Below are 21,154 nucleotides of genomic sequence, written 5' to 3' on the forward strand. Positions count from 1 at the left end.
TTAAAATGTTAGGTTCTCACTAAAAGGCAAGGGAATAGTTAATTTCTTTTTGACATGATGGGAGACAGTGTACAGACTGGTAGGCACGTGGTCCCTGCATCATGTCTAATGATGTGAACTGGAGGTGAAACCTTTGCCTCCTCCACATGTTGGTCTTGAGTCCCTTTGCCAGCAGCTGTGTTGTGTGAGGAGTCCCTGGCAGTGATTTATTACCGCTTTATTTCTGCCAATATGGGTGTGACTCTACCATGAGCTACACTGAGAAGTTGACTTGTACTAAAACCTTTTGTTGTCATATTTTCCATTTAACTAAATTCCTCAGTCCAGGTCACTGTTCAGTTGACAGAGCAGTTGCATGGAAGGGGCAGTTGGAAAATCTCAGTGGGGTTGCTGGGACTGTTTAGCCTAACGTAGCCAGAGAAAGGGGCATTTCATCAAAGTGTCAAAGGGTGCAGCTCCACATTTGGTTTGGGTGATTAATCTCCCCATCAGTCTTCTAAAACTGGCCAATCCCACCCATGGTTGCCCGGTCCAAACTGTTACTGTGTCCCACCTAGACTGCTTGGCCAAGTGGTCAGTTGAACCTGCTCACTGGAGCCTGATCACTGCTCAGAGAAATGGAGAACTGGCTGCAGAGGACGATGAAATTGGGAAGGCTGCCCCACTTTCTGTGCATCCCTGCAGCTGGATCAGCTAGAACTGGTCTGGGAGTGTGCATGCTCCTCTTCTCTGCTTCCAGCCTCAGTTCCCCATCCTAGAGTTTCTGTATCCAACTCTTCAATAAAATATGGAGAATATTAACTTTTTTTTCCCTTTGGCCTGTGTTAGTCAGCTGCATCAGCAAGTTGTGAAGAAGAATGACAGACCTGTCCCTTTTGATGGCAGCCACCAGTTAGAGCAGCTCGGTGCAATCTCAGCCTCCTTATGGACTTTTTATATTGAGCAACAGAACAACCTAAGAGGCAGGAAGTCTGTGATGACGTGGGAAGGAACATTGCCAGGGACAGAGGTGACAGAGCAGCAGCCGCTGTGACTGAAATAGCAGTGGCTTCCCCCAGGCTTTGTGCTCACATCCAGTGATGCTGTTTAATCAGCGCCTTTTGTCTGGCTTGTTTTTCCCTGCACAATTCACTGCATCCATCCTATGGTAAATTCTGTGTGGCCATGCAGTGGAGGAAGTTAATTTTGATAAGTAATGTAGGAAAAAAGGGGTTTTTCAGCCACCTTCTGATTCCTTAATCCCATTTACCAGATAGCCAGGTTGGGAAAATACAGTGGGAAGGCCCGGCAGAAGATGATCGGGAGGAGAGGGGGTAAAACAACAAATATGGAAACATGCTTGAAATTTTATAGCTGTGGGAACCCAGTGTGGCTCCCAAGTGTTGGAACTGTGTTCTGCTCTTGTGTGTCTATATGTTTAAATGGTCTTTGAGGCTTGTGAACACATTTCCCTGTCCGATGATTTCAAATAGTGTAAAAAGGGATAAAAACTAGGGTGGTTGGTTTGTTTTATAATGGCTTTTTTCCTACATATGGTCCTGTTCAGGTTTAAAAATTAATCATGCCGAATCGTTCTCTGATATATGTGCTTTTCATAGCACAACCTACATATTTGATATTTTAGAAATATGTTTTACAAAGCTCAGGGAATGTAACGAGCTGTAGAGCTATTAGAGGTGGTTTATCTTCTTAGTCAGCTTTTCTGTTGATCAGTTTGTGCATTGCTTTCTTCTCTTGAACTTTCCCTTAGAAGAGAATATTTTAAAGGTGCACTTCAATTGCAAGTTCACTTAAAAATAGGCTGCAATAACTTGCTGACTACACTAACTACGTATTTTTCGTGAATTCTTGAACATAATGTAGCTTAATGTGGCTGAGTGATTTTTGTCTCTGAGGTACCTAGGATTCCCTTTGATGATTTCTTAAATGTGATATTCAGTATTTGCTTTTAATCCCAAAGCTGTTTGCAATTATATTTTTTGTGCATTTTTCAGTGTTCTGCAATTGAAGATTGTCCCTTAAAAAAGCCAGGTATTAAATTCTGTTTTCTAACTTCCACCAGTAACTGTGAATTATGCTTAGGCATAAGGACATGATTCAAGGCACTCTGAGATGCTAATATTAAACTCACTTCACAATTTGTAAAATAACATTTAGGATTCTTCCCTTGGAGATAAATGGTATCAAGACATGTGAAAGATTAATTAGTTACTGATTATATTGTTCTTTGTCCCCCTCTCCGGTGATGCTGGTGATTGCAAAGCATAATTACAGTAGTATACATTTGGCAGAACAGTTGGAAGTGTCACAGTGCAAAAATAAAATGTGTTCATTTTGTGGGTAATTTGAAAAATTCAAAATGTTTTTGGCATTTTGAAAAGTTGTTATCTCTAATTAAGGTATTATTGTGCTTTATATTGTGACAAACTGTAAACAATTCTGTTTATTTGCTTATATTATAGAAATCCTTAATTAAATGCATGTATGTTTTACTGACCATTGCTTGGCAGTTACCTTGGGATGTCTGACCTCTGTTGCATTTGCTGGATGCTAATAGATGAAGCAGGAAGGAAAGGAAGGTGGCTGCACGCAGGGGAATTGTCTGAATTGTCTGTGAACAGGCTTGGTGGACACTGTGAATTATTTTTAAATACATTACTTTGGCTGCCTGAGCACTATATATATTTATTATACTCTGCTTTTGGTGGGTTTCCAAGCTTTAGGGAACACTGGTGGAGGAAGAAAGGGACTTCTCTCATTTCTTCTTGCTTGTTTGCACAGGTATTAGGGATTAAAGCACAGCACAATGCTGGAAATGGAACTGGAAAATTGAGAGTGACTTTCCTGATTAGGTAATTGCTTGAAACCAGGAATTTCTTCCCAGAGCACCTCATGTGATATTTATACAGCAAAGCCTGCAACATGTGCCAAGTCCAAGTCTGTGAAGACCCTGTCTGTCCCCAGACAGATGTTTTTGTTGTTGTTGGGAGTTTTTTTTCCTTCTGGTTTTGATGAAGCAAAAAGCATCTTAGCACTCAGAATGCTCAAACAATCATTTTTATTTTCCTTTTTGTGCAGCACTAGTATTGATGTTATTCTTTATATGCATGTTGCTTCATCTTTTTAAAAAGTGCCCAGAAGAAACTTGGAATGTATTTTAGATATTTTAACAGTGATGCTTTATTACCTAAGAAATGAAGAGTTGGCTGGGATCATAAATTGGAGAAGAAAGTGCATATTAATGGGATGAATTTCTGAAATTTCAGATAAAATCTGTCATCTTTGCTTTTATGAAGGGCAGCCTTTCTTTGGGAAGGTTTGATTACTGGCAAATACCCAAGTGTGATGCACTTTGAAGGACAGTAAAAGTGCATGATAAATTAATAGTTTCTATTCAAGGATATTGCCTGGGCTTTCTTTCCCTATAAGGAAACATCTGTGTTTTTAGAGCTTCTTTTTTCTGCTCGAGATTTAATAAGATGAATCTTCAGTTCATAGTTGATGTGGAGTGTGTTCACAGTTCCAGGAGGAATGCACAGGGAAAAAAACAGATATGAATTGAATTTGGTTGTCTTCCCAAATTGATAGAGAAATCTTGTAATAAAGAGTGACTTAATTAAAAGAAAAATGCATTCACTTTCCTGATTTCTTTTTCTTGTGGGTGTAATAGCTTGGCTTCTTAACAAGTGGGAAGTACTGGATTGACAAATGCCAAGTGTTTTTTCATGACCATTGATGGATCCTATCTAGTTTGTGCAAACTGTGGTTCGACCCCTTGCAGTTGTGAATGAGGCAGTTAAGTTTTCTGCATATTAATAAGAAGATGGCCTACTTTGGCAATGTCTGGGCTTTCCCTGAATTTCTAAAAGGATTTTTTTACTGAAGTTGGTCTGTACCGTGTGAGTTGATCTGTAAATAAGAGGACGGAGGAATAAATGTTTCCAGGCAGTGAGTGCCCTTAGCTCTTTCTTATGTAAGTGGGAATTGCAGATGTCAAGTTCTTTGGAGAATAAGAGTTTTACTGGCATCCAAATTTGAACACGTTCTTCATTGTCTCGCTTGCAACAGATACTGGGGAAAGAAAGGCAATAATAAAATGCACAGGCAATAGTAAATCAAATAGTACTTTATATAGTTTTCTTCCTACGTACTGATCTTAGTACTGGGCATACTTAATATGCCAAATGTTTCTTAAAAAGGGATTAATGGGCTGCCTCGTTGCTTGGTGTCTTTGACTTCAGAGGGCGGCTTAGTGAAGGATTAGGGCAGCAGAGGGAGCTAAAAGATTCCTAATATTTTATCATTTGTTTCCAAAGTCGAAGTAGCTCCTTTATAAAGTACCAATTAACCTTTGCAAAAATGTGATTTTCTGACCTTAAGTGCCTTTGGCAAATACATAAGGATTTGAACTGGAATAAATTCCTTTTCTCCATAGCAATCCAGTGTAAATTAAATTAGGAATCAGATAGTAAAAGCTACCAAAATCTTTCTGCAGGAGCAGCCACGAAGCCTTTCAAGTGTAGCAAATGAAAGTGTTTAAGCAAGCAGAGTTTTCTATGAATAACCTCTAGAAGAATGTTCTATAAGTAAACCAGTTTACATCCAGATACAAGTTGTTTTGACATAAACATGCACACTTTCATGTATTGCATACAAGAATGTTTTAACACTAATTCAACACTGTTTTTCTGTGTTTTGCTTGTAAAAACTTTGAAAGTATTTTTGAACATGTGGTAATACAGATAATGAGGTAAAAGTTGCCTTCAAAGAATGGTGAGGGTATTCTAAGAACTTAGATAAGTTGACTTGTAAATAATAAAATAATAAATGGTGCTGCCAGGAATCTCAACCCAACAAGATTGTTTGCCTCTTTCCAAAGGAAAATTATCTGTATATTTGGGTTATGTTTACCCTACTGCAAAAACATCCTTTATCTCCTTAGAATTATAGTTGAAATGCTTATGCACAGGCTTGTGTTTGGTTTTTGGCTTTTTCCTTAATATCAGTATTTGCAGTGCAAAGTGGTTTTTAGCTTTCTTTTGGCTTCCTGCAATAACCTGCATCTGAGTCTTCATCTAGCCAGGCTTTGGATTTGCATCCACTTAAGTACTGCAATGTTGCAGAGGTATTACAGTAACAATGCAGGTTGTATGAAAAGAGAATTGGCTTAGAAACCCATTTTGCTCTAAATGATACTAAATAGTAGCTACTAATGAAAAGCATTACTTCAGTAAGAAAACTGGAAGGGAAAAAAATCCATGGAGAAAAGAATCTGAGATTTTTAAGTTTTGCTGAAATGTTCATGTCACTCATTTAAGTTTTGAATGTTGTAAGGAAAGACAGCAATTTTGTGGTGTCTAGCATCATGCATTTTATCTGTGTTGTCACATTTTGATTGCTATATTGAAATAAAATGCACTGCTTGGTTACAACAGCTATGTTCATCTGTGATCTATCCAGAAAGTTGCATATTGACACTGTGGTAAAGTCAAAATAGTTTCCCTTAATGTCAGTGTCAAAGACAGTATTAAATACAGAAAGTAATATAGCATGACACTGATTTTACATGGTTGTATTAATTGTATTTGTAGGATCAGATATTTGAGTCAGAATCCCGTACATAACCACACCTCATCCTCTAATTCCTGAATGATCTCCAGGGAATTTATCCCTCCTATTCTTCTATTAATAAAAATATTTTCAGACTAGATATTTAGCTTTTATACAGTGCAGAGGAGTGCCTGGTAAAATTTTTAAAAGCTTTAGAAGTCTTAAGTACTTGATGGTAATGTGTACTTGCCTGGGGTCAGGGAAGATGCTCTGATGTTGCTTTACACTGTGCTCTGGAAAACTGAACTGTACAAAGATTAAGTGTCTAGGTAAACACACTGAAAAATTTACGTAGTCATCTAATTAAAGCAGTCATGTTCAGCTTTCACAGAGGCAGTTCCCATCCTCGGGGAAGTGCAGACTGAGATGCAAAAAAGGATTTTATTTTGTTTCCTCCCTTAGTGCAGTCAGGATGGGAGCATGATTATGCAAGTGGAAACAAGAAAATAAAAGTGGAGACAGTCTTTTAGTGCTGGAGGCTTCTGCTGCTCCATTCTTGTGTCCTCGTTCCACGAGGTCAATACTGAACTTGAAGGGTGCCTCTCCTTAAACAGGAGGAATTGCATGGAGGCTTTGCCAGGGAGAGAATATGTCCCTCCTCATTGGAGAAGTCATTGTGGTCTGATGGACAGGTCATTTGCAGTTAAGAAACCTGCATTTTATCATGTATCTCTCCTGAAGTCAGGTAGCAGGTTAGAAAAACAAAAGCTGCCTCTGCATCTTCTTTTTCTGTGACAGAAAAGAGTTGGAGATATTCTGGGATATAAATAGCAGCAGGCTGTTTTAATACTCTTGGAATCCCTTTAAAACACAAGGCTTTGCTAATTGTGAAAATACCTGGCACTTGTTGCAGGTGAAAACACACCCTTTGGTACCACTGGAGATCCAGAACTCTGCAGTGGTTTGTGGCCCTGCTCAGGTACCTAAATAAAAAGGTTCCTTCTTCCACCCTTTCCTATGAGAACTACATTTAAATTGCTTGTGACTTTGAGCAGATGTATTTGGGATTTTTTTAAAGCCAGAAATTAGCTGTTAAAAATTATTCATGTTTCTCTTTCCCCCGATGCTTATTTTTCAAAGTATCCTCCCATGCACTGAATTTTCAAACCTTTCATTCTGCCAATTAACTGGAGCCACAGCAAAAAAACAGAACAAAAATTACAGGCAATGGCAGTAGGAGAGCAAAAGATGAAGAGTAAAGACACTTTATTCTTTTGATCCTACCTGTATTTTTCAGGAAGTTTCCTTGTGTGCTAGATAATGACACTCAAATACAATTAGACTATGACTCCTGCTAATAGGTAATCAAGAATAATTATAAGTTTTAATTAAATACACGATAAATGCCTCTTTTTGTCAAGGAGTGCACATTTGAAGAAATAGTTTTATTAAGTGCTAAGAAAACTTTTTCCCAGACAATTTTATCGCTATTCCTTGTTCCCTGCTGTTCCTTTCTGTCTTGAAGATTGCATCAGTCACAGGCATGTGGTTTTTTTCCTGGGTATCAAATACCACTTAGGCAGGTGTTACTTAATTTCCACAACATCTGCCCGTCCTTTTTGGTGGTGGTTGTTAGTTTTGCTAACCTGCAGATGGTCATGTTTGCCCCTTTCTGCAGTGCTCCACAGACCCCCGTGGTTGTTCCCCAAGTGCTGCCCTGCACTTCCATGCAGGCATCATCGATTTATCACTCAAATAATTTAGCAACAGTTGCATTTTCTTGCAATAAACAAAAGCAGCTGCGCTCTAGCTATCCTTATCTGCATGAATGCATAGATTGTAAAGGGCTTTTCTGACAAACAAGATAGAAGTTTTGAATTTCAAACTGGAATTTAGGGCATGTAAGTCAGAAGGAGTCGACACTGATGTTTAGAAACAATATAATAATGCAGAGAATGAATTAGTTACCATAGTAACTGCTTTGTTTTAATAATTTGATAGGGCAATGAATAGAAGGAGCTCAGAAAGAAGTAGTATCACTCTTAATTACATGTTGTGCAACGAGAGAGGTTTTGTTCATTAATAGTGGAAATTAATTTGATTTTATAACAGATTGAAGAATGAATGTATAAGTTTTACTTTGGAAAGGCAATAAGAATGATTTACAGGTTTTTTTATTCTTATTTTTTCTACCCCCTGGGAAAAACATAATCACATTTTACATTTTATTATGGCAATGCAGATTATTGATTTCTTAACAATAAAACATGCTCATTATATTGCATTGTAAGTGTGGCTTCAATCTGTGTGCTGTGATTTGTTGCCTGGCAGTTGTTGGCAGCCTAGCAACACGCTTCAGTCCAGATCTGCAAAAGGATGTAGACACCCAAAGTTATGAGTTACGGGGAAGGCAGGTTTCTCAGTACTTCAAAACCCATCTAAAATCATCAGCACCTTGAAATTTCTTGCACCTTGAAATCCCTTTGTACTTCATGGATGAAATTCAAGTATGCTCCACACTTTCAAGATCAGAGAATCCCAGAATGGCTTGGAACGGACCTTAATGATCATTTCATTCCAACCCCTCTGCCATGGGCGGGGACGCCTTCCACTTCAAGACCAGGTTGCTCGAAGTCCTGACCTTCTTAATTTTCTTTCCTCTTGCATATTTGAGCAGTTTCATGTGCATTTTGTGTGTATGACAAGGCAGGATCCTCAAACTGAGTGAGCTCTTCTGGAGGCAGACGCAGAGCGACCAAAAGCCTCCTGTGATCCCGGGCAGCACGAGTCAGCTGGAGCCTGTTTTGCAGAGAGATGGAGGCACAGAGGTGCTTCACTCCAGAAATTCGAGTGCAGTGCATGTCCCAGCTCCTCTCACAGATGCCTGTGTGCTGACGAGGCTATGTCTGGAGACTGGCAGGTGTCGTGGAAGGGATGACTGCTGATGTCCTACTGGAGCCTTTCACAGGGCACAGCCTCTAATTTGTGTCTGCCTTCTCATCTGGTGCCATTTTTCTTAATTCTCCTTGAGACTACTGGCAGCTTTTGGCTGAAATTTGCTGGGTGAGGTAAAGACTTAATTACAGAGGGCCCATGGGTAGATGGACAGACACAATTAGGTGAGCCTGGCTTCCTTTGCAAATCTGTCTGAAAGGTGCTTAGATATTGCAGACAGAAATAAGAAATGCCATCTCATTACTCCTTGGCCAAGGAAGTGATGTCTATCACCAGACCCAAATCACATTCGCTCCTTAGACCAAGGAGTCTTAAAGTTAATTTTCAAAGCAATGCTCTTAACAGTGGCTCCTTGATAGGTAAAGGTGTCTTCCCAGGAACAGGGAAACTTTCTGTTCCAAGTTACCATCAATCCAAAGCTGATTAGTTTTTTGAAGTTTGTTACCCTTTCTGTGTTGTTTACTGCTGTCTATGTGCTGGGTAATGCAAGCTCAACTCATTGTGTCAGGGGAAAAAAAGGGGTAACTAAGCTCAGTAATGACTCAGGAAATTCAAGCTTCTCTGCTTCCAGTACTTCTGTGTATGTAAGCTTTGGAAGGAGATTTAAAACTATGGACTGCTTCTTCTCTGAGGTGAGTGCCCCCATCACTGGGCTATTCATGTCCTTGATGCCTCCTCTCTCGTCTCATAAGAAACTTGCCCTAAAAAAAATGTTTCTGAAAGCAGTGTAATGTACCTCCAGACCATGTTTTCTTCCTTCTTCCCTTATCTATTAGCTGTATCTAAATAAAATGAAATTGTGATGTTTTTGAAAGGGATGCTAACTTGGTTTGAACTTTCCTTGGTACCTAATCCTTCACTAGAATTCTGAAATGTTAGTTAATATAATCTTAAAGTTTACAAAATCCTTTCCTGTTTAATTTTTGTGTTTCAGTCTGTGAAATTTCTCAAAATGTCAGATGGCTGGATGAGTTTTGCCCCCTGTCCAAGATGTTGATAGAGGGAAGTAAAAGGAAGTTCATTCCAGAGCTGCAAACATCCAATGAAGAATTTTTTAGTCCGTTGCTTCCTTTTATCTGTGCAAACCATAAATCAGTGGTAATTTTATAGGTTCCTTGTGAGTACAGTAATCAACAGCATGACTGTATCGTGAAAGAGCTGGTGAGAGAAACTTCAAAGCAACTTCTGAAAGGCACTGCTGTACCAAGGTGACAGCACGGGTGCATCTGATAGTGTGTGGTCTTGCAGTCAAATGTGGTCTTCAGCTGCCTTTTCCCCAGCAATTCTGAGTCTCATTTTCTTTGTTTTTCTGCTTTTCTTTTCTAATGAGGGAATAAATAATTTTTGTTTCATTCCTGGTTTTCTGATGTTTCTTAAATTATTCTTTGTGATTTTTTTTTTTTGTCGCTTGGTGATACACAAGTGGATTTCCACTGAAATTCATTAGCCTTAAATGTTATTTCTTTAATTTGATGTTCAACTCTGTTCCATTCACTCTGATTTTATTTGCATTAGTCTTTTATGAATGGAAGCACCTGCAAGTATGTTCCTAAAATCATAGTTTTCCACATAGTTTAAAATTGTTTAACAGTTTACTAAGGGATCACTCATGGAAAACGCTCCTGCCCTGCCTTGAAGTCGTGGGTTCCTCCATTTTAAAAGAAATACCAATGGGGTTTTCATGTCAACTCCGCTGGTGGTGCCAAGGCTTGTTGGATAGACGCTGTGATCTTTCCTGAGCCATGAAATGCTCCAGAGGGATGATTGACTTGTACCTCCTGGTACAATCATTTCATTGGAAACCTGAATGGATTTATTTTGCTGAATAAATTTTATTGGATTGTTCTAGATAAAAAACCTTGCATTTTATGCAGTTTTAAAAGCACTTTTAAGAAATTATTTACAAGGTAGACTTGTAACTTAGCTTAAACTTGCTTTAACTTACAGGCAGGTTTATCCTTTTGCATTGATAAAATTTGACAGAGGTTTTTCTGATAGGAAGATGGAGTTCGAAGTTTAAAAAGGTAGCCTCATTTTAAACAAGTCAATTATAAATATTCAATTTAACAGGAAAGATTTGTACTAATAATTGTGCTCATTGAGCCCAGTTGGCACAAACAAGAGAACACTATTAAATTTTGGAGTGCTTATTTTTAATAATTTCATGCATCTCTAAAACTCCTTTTGAGTGTATGTGAGTACACATACACAATACGAATCGCTCGAAAATGTAATCAAATATTTTGTATCCAAAAATGAGGTATTTAATTTAAAAAGTATGTTTAAACAGGTAGTTAGGGTATTCCTGCACCTGACTCCTTGGTCTTGGAGTAGCTGTGACCTCTAGTTTGCCTCATGTTTGTGTCCATTCTGTCTTTTGTGGCCCTCGTGCAGTTCTTTGGTCTGGATGCAGTTTGTATCTGTTCTCCTTTTTGTTTTCTCTTGATGCCTGAGTGTGGCAGAGCTTGTTGTCTTATCAAAGCTGGGCTGGTTCCTGGAATTCTGGTTCCTGGAAATCTTTGCCTGTTTGCAACAATTCTGTAGGCCAGAATTGCCACGAGGTGCAGAAATTAAAGGCTTATCAGCATTTCTCCATAGGAGCATAGAGGTATATTTTCTGCGGAAAATCTTCCTTTAATTTGGTGTTATAATTGAACTACATTACATCCAGCATAAAAGGAGGTTGATTTATTAGTTGCAGTTAATTTAAAAGGCTGCTGAATACTCCCTGCTTCCTTCTGCAGTATAAGTGGCTTTTTTTATTTTTTGGTAAGTTTTCAAATGTAGCTGAAGCATGGGACAGACCCTCACTTAGGCTGCCAGGTTTACAGATGCCAGTGTTTTTATAAACCTTAAATTGTCTTTTAAATAAAGACTTCATAAAATAGTAGAAGCAGAGTTTTCATGATTTGTAGAAAGTCCATAAATTTATACTTAATTTAGCTGGACTACTTTACTATCTGAAAGATTGAATTGATGTAAAGGAGTTTAGCTTGGCAGAACTGCTAGAATCTCATATTTTAGGTAAATGTACTGCAAACTGTAAAGTTCTGGAGAAGTGATTCTATGCAGCATTCCTTGGCTGTGAAGGACAGAGCAGGGGGAGGGAGGGAAAGCTAAAATTATACATAGAAGCACGTTCAAGATATCATCATATCCTTGACATTAGGAGTATAATCTGTGTTGGAGATTGGCAGTAATGCCTAATGATTTTGTGTCCAAAACCACATGACATTGTTCTCCCCATTGACAGATGCATTAATGCCTTTTTTTGTGGTTTCTATTTATGATGTATTTCCCTTTTAATCAGTTACATTTCGATTCCATTCTGTCCTTTCAGTAGCATTGAAGGATTATGGGTTGAGAAAATAAAAACTAATTTGGTAAGAAAGTATAAGCTGGAAGGAAAAGGAATTAATTTCAGAAAACCCACTGCAATATTCATCTCCTGATGATGATTCAAGAAACAAGATATGCTGACACTGTTGCCAATATTTTGTCTTTTATGACACCTAAAGTACCAGGCCCTTGAACCAGTTACCTTCAAGCATTAGTTGAGTGTTAAGCTGCACCTGCTGCATTGTCTGTTGTGACCTGTGGTGCTAATTTTATTGTAGAAGATGTTGTCCACAACAACAGTCAAGTTGCCAGTCAAGTACAAGGAAATGTCTTTTAATATTCAGCTCACTGATTTGATTCAGTTTTACTTGCTGAAAGGTTTTTTGTTTGGACTCTACAGAAGGTAAGGGTAAGCTTTTTCTTTCTAGGTTTATTCAAGAATAATATTGGTCATATGATGTTATCAGCAAGAAGAGAATCAGCATAGCTGCTGCTAAGACAAAAATGTATCTAGACATGAGGTTTCAGCAGTTCGTAAGGTTATTTTAAGATGCACTCACCATTTGAAGATGTTCCATTAATGCTTGAGATTAGCATGTTTTTTAAATGGCAGGAAATTTGATACAAACATTTAGAGTATGCTGGACGGGATGTTTTCAGAACTCAGTTTCTGTGAAGCTTGGCTATAATCCTCCCCAGTTTTATGGTTTTCAAATTTGACAGTGTCTTCTCTAAAAACATTTGTCTGGTTGAAAATAAAGTGGAATAAAAGATTGCATGATAAACCAGGGTGTCATTCACTGAATTCAGTGTTAGTCAATACAGAAATGATGTGGAAAAATGCATTTACAGAAGTTTTATTATGATACCTCTACTAACACTGCAAAATACCATAAAACCTTTGTGGAGCAACTGAGCATAAGCATGGTGAGCTGTCAGCTGAATCAGGTCGTTAGGAAACTCAGCTCTCATTTTCTCTGGCCACTTTATTTTCTTCTAGTTCTAATTTTCATAATTTCTACTGTCTTTCATAATGAGGTATTAGCCATTCTAACCTCATGTTTCAGGGACACAGCAATGCCCATGGTATCTTATTAAATCATAAATTGCTGACAGCATATTGATTATTGGTCTTGTAGCTGCAGCCTGCATTGACACTGTTGGGCTGTCTGTTCTGGCCTCCACTAGTCAAATGAGGGAAACAAGAATTCAAACAGCTGGGGTGGTGTAAAGATGAGAACTCTTAACAGAAGTGAGCTATGCACTCAGGATTTTTTAGGTCTGCTGATGTGATTTGAAGGTGCCTTCCTCAGGTATCCAAGCTATGAGTGGCATCCTGTAAAGACCTGGGAGGTTGGCGAGAGCTGTTAGAGTTGAACACAGGTGCCTTTAGGAAGCAGTCCAGGACTTGCCTGAAGTTTGGGATCTTCTCCATGGCTGTGTGTGGATCCAGCCGGCAAGCAGGAGTGGGGAGCACTGACATTTCTCCTTGAAAAAGTCTTGATGAGCTGTGCTTGAAAAGTACCTGACTCAGCACTGCACTCTACACTATTGATAGTCAGAACATCAAGTCCCTTTCTGGGAATAAGGAAGAAGATTTTGACCTACTTTAATGAAAGTGTAGCACTTAAAATGTTCTCTTCAGCCCTAGGATTGAAAACAATGTCCTACTTCTTGCACAGGAGTCCAAAACCCCTCTTCTGTTATCCTTGCAAACCTGTTTCCGTTCTCAAAGCGATAACCAGTGGGCACTGAGTGGAACTGCTGTGTGTAGGTGTAGGAAGCATTTCTTCGTACATCAGGTGAGTTGTGAAGCTTTACTGCAGGATAATTTAGGTTATTGAAGTTTCACAAAGGTTGAAAGAGTGAATAGGTTCGTGGAAGAAACTCCACTGGGTTTGCTGAAACAATTCTGGTTGATAGAGCTCTTGAATGGCAAATTGCAGGTGGCAGGGAGAGATTCTGAAATACAAGTCTTGCCCTTTTTTTGTCTTCTTTTTCTCACTGTTCTTTTCCTGAGTCTAGCAGCAGGGGAAAAAAACCAGAACAAAAACTACCACTGTTTAGCAAGATGGATCGTTGGTCGGAACCCATAACGAGCTTTTCTTGCACCCTCAATTGTGGAAGGCTTCTGTCTTCCTTGCCCAAAGTTAGTAGAACTTTGGGGAATCCTTCAGTTCTTTGAGGCTTTATGCCTCATCATTAGAGTCCGAAATCAGAGCTACACTGCCCACCTGTAGTGCATGGTCCATAACCCAGCACTTCAGTGTCTACAACCTCAGGCACCTGCTGCAGTGCATTTCTCATACTTCCCTGTTAGGCCTGGCAGTGTGATTAATAATGGTTTTCATAACTTCAAATATGCATTTGATAGGTTTTGTAAAAAAATATTAATTTTAGAGATAGATCACTGTTCAGGGGTGTTTTTGGTCTAGCTCAGAATGGCTGAAGTATTCAAAGAAAGAGAAGCAGGATATATTAAGAAAAAAAGTAGCTCCCTGTACTTGCAGTAATGCACAACATGGGATTGATTCACATAACATATCTGTGACCAGATCCCTACAAGCGTTGTGGTGTGTGATTAAAGGTACAGGAGATCAGAACAAGGAGTAGCCAGCTGTGCTTAGAGTCCTTGTGGCAGCAGTTTCTCCCTGTAGTTGTTTCCTTACGTGTGAAAGGATGATAACACTCATCTGTCTGAGGCTTAACTCATTACTGGTTTTATTGCAAGGTGAAAAGTCTATATATAGTTTAATAAAACCCCCAACAAGCTATTATAGAACAGTGTTACTTAGTGTTTAATAATTTGCCTATTCAAGCAACTGTCTATATTAAGGAATAATTGAAACATATTTACAGAGCAAATGTGAAAGAAAAATAATAGCATTATCAAGCTAAAAAGCTATAGCGCATAGTTATTATATACTTACTTCATGATTCAGCAGCTGAGCTGTTTTTGTGCATGTAAATGATTTTTACTTAATGGATTATTGCAGCAGTTGTGAGTGAGCAGCGCAGGACTCTCCGAAGGGCGTACCTTGAGGACACTGCAGCAGCAATATTTTGCTGTGTCACAAGATTTTATCATGCGTAAAGGACAGATTCCTTCATACTCGGGAGTTTTCACATGGAAACCACAGATATATTTCTGCTGCCTGTGCACAGTAATGCAAAACGTTCTTGAAAACAAACTGGTTCTGTTAGTACAGGGCTTTTTTTTTTTTTTTAATTTAAATATTGCCTCATGAAGCAACAGCAGTTATATAAACTCTACAACAAGAAAATGAAGAAACTTATGTCTAATAAAAGAGTGGTATCTTTTATTTCTTGTTTTTGAAGCAGGAGCAATAAAAATATAAGTGGATTTTGGTTTGCTGTTACAGTGCTCTATATTTGTCAAGTCCTATTACTAAAGAAATAGTAAAAATACTATGTTGATTTTATTGCTTTAGTAATACAGTTACCAGAACCACTTTACTACACTTCTCCAAGATTTCCAACATGTTTGAGAGTGAGTACATAGAAGTAATTTCTCAGGTTTGGACTGCATCCAGTACATTATGGAAGTGATCTTTCCACACAGCCAGAGATTTGGGTACTAGATAAGGCAGGTACAGTTTCATTAAGATAAGATTTATCTCCAGAAAAAAAAAATTAATTACCAGGAAATTGCATTGAACTGGGGATCTGCCCTAAAATAAGGGCAGGGATGTAAACATTAACCAGGAGATATTAACTAACAGGCATCTACAAATAAAAGGGGGTGATGTGTCATTTCTAGAACAGTTTATTAGTCCTGGGGATGGTCTCAATTACAACTCTGTGTCTGTGCCAAGCATTCTTTATACCCCTAAATGTGTAAATTCTACATGATGTCTGTAGGCTGTGCAAATACAGTATTGTGTTGACTTGTGGTTTTTTTTTGAAGAGCAGCATCTTTCTATTGCACTGCTAAAGTTGAGGGAAGAATGGAGAAATATCCGGCAAACTTTGGCATTTCTGATGGAGCCTTTAATGTCAGTCCAAGAAGTAATAGAGCTACAGAGAGATGTGAAGATGCATAGAATGAAGCTGGTAAAACTGTTTGCTTTCGCCTTCCCTCAAACATCTGTGTGATAACAGGAAACTTCTTGTTAAACTTGAGAGTCAAATAAATTAAAACAAACATTCCTACTTAAAGGAACCTCATCCCCAGCCAGAGCGTAATTTTCTGGTTTATTGAAATGTAATCTCTCAGGTTGATGAAATATAACACTAATACAAAATTTTGGGGTTTGCCAAGATACTGTTTGATGTCTGTATTACCATAACCACGTTACTGTTTTCACTACCCTTGGCAGTGGCTGTTTCAGTGAGGAGGCACTAGCTGAGCACCCTTGAGCACAGTACCTTTTAACTCTGATCTACAGAAAATTCTGTGGAGATTTGCTGTATAAACTTTTTATTTCTGGCCTGAATTGAGAGTTCTGTCCCTGAGTTTTGCAGCAATGTCATGAGCCACAGTTAAGCCAGCAAGATCATGAGTGGAAGAAGAAAGGTCATCTATAAATTGTCTAAGGTTTTACTTGAGATGATGTGATGTGGAAGTTTCTGTCATTTCTAGTCAAATGTAAAGGAACTTCTACTTTGGATCACATTCCTCCTTTAGGTTCTTCAGGTGGTAGGAAGGATCTGAGCCTGACAAGGACTCAGATCAACTTCCTTGGATCTGGGGTTTAGATGAGAGAGCAGTTTTTCTTGAAAGCTACCCTGTTGGCTATGTTTCTGTATCTTTACAATAAAAGTCACTCATTCCTGATGAGAGAGCATTTAGAAGCTGAAATGTATCTTAGGCTGTGCACTGTGCTGTATTTTTATTATTGAGGACATCCCTTTCTGGAGCTCTGAATGCAACACTCCTTAAAAGCTGTGTGCACGTTTACTTTTCAGAGGAGGGCAAAGAAAAATATGTTGTGTGTTTATGTCTTTACTGAAGTTGTACAGTCCTGTTGATCTCTGTATCCACAGTACAAATGACGTTTCAGAATTTGGTGTTGAAGCTGAATTGCTTTATATTTTAATTTAAATCCTTGTATGTTGTGATGGTAGATTTTACCATTAGTTTGTTCATTAATTATCCCTTGGAGCTCAGTCTCCTCTGGGGGGTACAATTGCATGTTTCAGTTATGGTTTATATGCCCATTCATTCCTAAATACTAGAATGTCTCCAATTCTGAAATACTTTTCTTGTGTAGTCAACATAAAGCTGTTCTTGTGTGTCTGCCTACCCCTGTTCCCTTTAAAGTAAGATGTGTATCAGATATTTTTGTTTCCATTTATGTCTGATATTTTGGTGGCCTTTCTTCCTCCCTGTATCAGAATCCACTTGCATCATCTCAGCTGATTTTACCAACATCCTCATTACTTATGCTCCTTCACACACTAAATTAGCATTGAATTATGTGTTGCCTGAATTTACTTGACAGATAAAAGGAAGAACATTTCTTGAGTCTTGAATGAGGAAATGAGTACAGTTAAAACATTGTGAAGGCTGGCCATCTGCAAAGAGGGACAGTGTCTGTTTTCTGTGAGAAAGTGAAAAACAATGCAGTGTGCATTGGCCTATCAGAGCACTTGCATCCTCTATGCAAGGCACAAAAGAAGGGCTCCCAAGTATTCCTCAGTTTTTCAGACAGAGACTTCATTTTTTAAACTGGCGCAAATGAAAAAAAGCATTGGTACAAATAAATTGCATGTTTGAAGGTACGTGTGAGCAAATGTACAGAAACAATTCTCTGATGCTTCAGCTTCTACTTAGGTCCTTATCTCAGAATCCAGTGCTGCGTTCCCCTGGTGATTATTTCTTCCATGTGTGTGTCATATTTTATGTACATTTTCATCTGTGTGCATCAGTGAGGCAGAATGCCTGCTCTGAGTAAGCACTTTGGATTCCATCTCCAAACTCTGTTTTAATCAATATTGTTTGCAGTGACAGAGTGCTATGTAGAGTCTCCTTTTCTTGTCTAACCTCAGATGGGAAATACAACAGATGGGTTTCACCGTGCGTTTTTGGCAAGGAATAGCATGAAAATAGAAATAAACCTTATTACATATGTGTTTCCCAGCATGATGCTTGTAATCTGAAATAAATATCACTAAAAAAGTGCAAACTTATTGCCAGTTAACCATTAATCAGGGGAAAAAAGTTTAATAGAATGAGCTTGAGAGCAAATGCATCTTAACCTTTACATTAAAAACTGGTGGTAGGGTGTTTTTTCTTGTGGTCTGAAATGAGATGACAAGATAACTTAGTGTGCTGTCATTAGCTGAAAGAAGATGCAGTTACATGTTTTTCCAGAAACAGCAAATCCATTGTTGTGTGAGCAATATAAAAAATACGTAAAATATAACAGACTAAAAGAAGGAATATAATTAGAAGAAAAACCTGCATATCTCTAATTTTATTTTCAACAGCACGTATTTCCATGAATTACCAACTAACATTTTAAGTCACCTGAGTTCTACCATTATGTGTAAGTCACCTAGGTTTGGTAGGTGCTCAATGTTTTCAAGAAAACTGTAGCATGTTTTCTGAGCTCTAGATGATCCAACTGTTATCAAGACATTTGAGATGTTAAAGTGATTAAATCTATAAAATACTTAGAGCTGGAATGAAGACAATAGAGGTTGTTGTGGTTGCCTGTGTAGGGTGGGAGTCTCGGGTACTTTGGTATCTGAGCTGTGCATCCTGTCCCAGTTCCAGTGATGCAGCTGCCCTGGAGGCTTTTTGGAGGTCAGAGATGAGGATGTGTGTTTATTCAGGACCATCAGCAAGATTTAATTTTAATAATAATTCATCCACCCTCTTGTGCAGCTCACCTCTTAGACTAGTTTCTGTGTGTTAGTACCCTAAGTTATTTATTTTTTTAAAAAAATCCTATCAACTAGGATAAATAAAAGCTTAAAAATATTTTTAAATTTTGAGATTAACGGTTGCTTGACTTATTTGGATTTACGGACTCTCTGTGAGATGCTGTGTTGTGTAGGATAATGCACTGTGGTTCTTTCTACTGAGGACTGGACAGTCCTAACAGTGAGTGATATCTTCTTCACATTCTTCTTCAAATCCCTCCTTCAAGGAGTTGCTAATCCCAGGGCCACCTCTAGGACGTCATGAAAGTCTAAACCTTTCAGCTTTTTCCAATATATATAGCAATTATATCAGTTTTTGGTGATGATCCTGGTCATTCTGTATTCCCCAATGGCCGATGCAACCTTCTCAGACCCACCACAGACTCATCAGCCATGTCAACTGTTCCCTGCAAAAAACAAAATGTTCTCTTTAACTAGAGACTCTGAAAGAAAAATTGATGTCACCTGTTCATCCTTCCCAATGTTTCCATCATTTCACTCATGTCAGTTTTGTGCTTCTACTTAAAACAGTGAAGAAACAGTCGATATTCAACTGCAGCAATTCATGTAAGCCCAGAGCAAATGAACTTTTTACTTCTTTCTGTCAGTCTGCTCAGTTGTGGATTTTATACAAATATTCAACACCTTCAATTATCTATTTTGATACTGGTTGGTTGAGTAATATCAAAAGAAATGTATCTGTTCAAATCCAGAGTAAATCAATAAAAGTGTAGCAGTGTAGGAAAACAGAATGAAAAAAAAATAAAATGTTTTCTGCTCATGTGGGACTTCACAGCCCTCAGTAACTCAGGCTTCTGGGTTTCCTGAGTGTCAGAAACCTTAAAGCATTTGAGACTAAGCTGGCTTCCAGAGGACACATTTCATTTACACTCTCTCCCTCATCTCCCATCCAGTCTGAGGTGTGAGGTTCCTTACAGACACATCTTGCTGCTCTTGTACAGGCTTCCATGACCAGGACAGAGGAGAACTTAAAACAGCATTAATTAATTTAATGCAATCTCTGTTTGCTTTGACTTTTCCAATTCAGCAGTTGCGTTTTATATAAGTAATAGGTAATGTGGAGCTGTTTCTACTCTTCAGCTTTAGTAAGACCAGAAAATTTTTGTAAATTATTGTTTTCTTTGTTTTTTTTTTTTTTAATCAATAAATTTCTTCGCATTACTCTGTTGACAGTCCCTTGAAGACAATGTTTTGGCATGGCTAGATCACAATGAGCTGTAGCAAGCTGGTTTATAGATTTTATTGAGACCACTGATGTTATCTTAAACACAGGCTCTGTATTCTTATTCTGTTTTTTTCTGAGGTACAATTCTCTCCCCTCTCTTTCTTCTTTTTTAAGAGCTTCAACTGCACTAAACAAATTTTTAAGCAGATATTTCCATTGTAACAATATCTAGCTCATTGATAAAAAATTGAAAATCAGCATATTAAACCTCAAATATTTTCATACAGCGTTCCTATTGCCTGATGCTGTGACTATCTGCTCTTGTTCCTTTTTGGTTGACTCTTCAAATATGGAAAAATCTACTCCTCTGTATCCTTGTAAAATCCCATTTCCCTACAGTGTTACATGCTATAGTGAGCCATTTAAGGTAGACCTCAGTTGTTTTTGTTTACTGATGCTGTAAATTTTAGGTATTTCACTCTTCCTCACCCCAAAAGCCCAGTGGACCAAAAGGACAGTTTAATCTTTTCAGATACAGTCACTTCTAGAGAATGAGTTTACCCTTTTGGTGATGGGATTTCCTCTTGTGGGGGTGGGGGAAATGTCACATTCAAAATATACTGCACTCAGCAAAGGGAGTAACTGAACAATTTTAAAATGAGAACTTGACTAAAACTAGTTTGAAGAAAATGAGGGGGATAGCTTAACTTCTGACATTTTTAGCATCTCTTGATTTATCTGTAGCTGTATAAGCAAATGACAGGTTGTAAATATTGGGATATAGAAATCTTTTTCTTTTCTCGTTTCACCCATTTTGACTTTTTAAAAAAGCAAAGACTTTAGTCTTTCTAGACACAATTATTTAGACACAATACTCATAATATTTCAGAATGGAAAAAAAAATCTATTTTTTGCATATTAATGCCAACCTGCTATCACTGACAGCAGTTCTCTTATTGTTAATGGATATTTGAAGTATTTACAGTAGGAAGTATGTTAGTGCTGGATTTAAGAAAATGGATAAGGTACTTATCAAGGCACTGTGATGTCAGTTTGGGAAGATTTGGTACTATATGGTGCTCTGCAAAGATTTTTCCAAAAAATTGTATTCATTTCAATGATAAATTTTTATTCTTACATCATCATCCCTGTCATTAATCAATTCTTTACCTTTTTAATTTTGTGCATGTCTTAGTGTTGAATCTGATTTTTTTTAATGATTCCTGCTTTCTT

The 21,154-nt window shown here is 38.1% G+C and overlaps 1 protein-coding gene across 5 annotated transcripts in view; it reads left to right on the forward strand.

The window, feature by feature from the left end:
- The window catches only part of CTBP1 (C-terminal binding protein 1), a 235,501-nt gene that overhangs the window by 55,103 nt on the left and 159,244 nt on the right, over positions 1 to 21,154 (forward strand). The gene's annotated exons all lie outside the window — the stretch shown is intronic.

The sequence above is a fragment of the Chamaea fasciata genome, unplaced genomic scaffold, assembly GCF_029207755.1.
Source record: "Chamaea fasciata isolate MVZ Bird 193981 ecotype frontalis unplaced genomic scaffold, bChaFas1.0.hap1 SCAF_6, whole genome shotgun sequence".
Taxonomy (NCBI): Eukaryota; Metazoa; Chordata; class Aves; order Passeriformes; family Sylviidae; genus Chamaea; species Chamaea fasciata.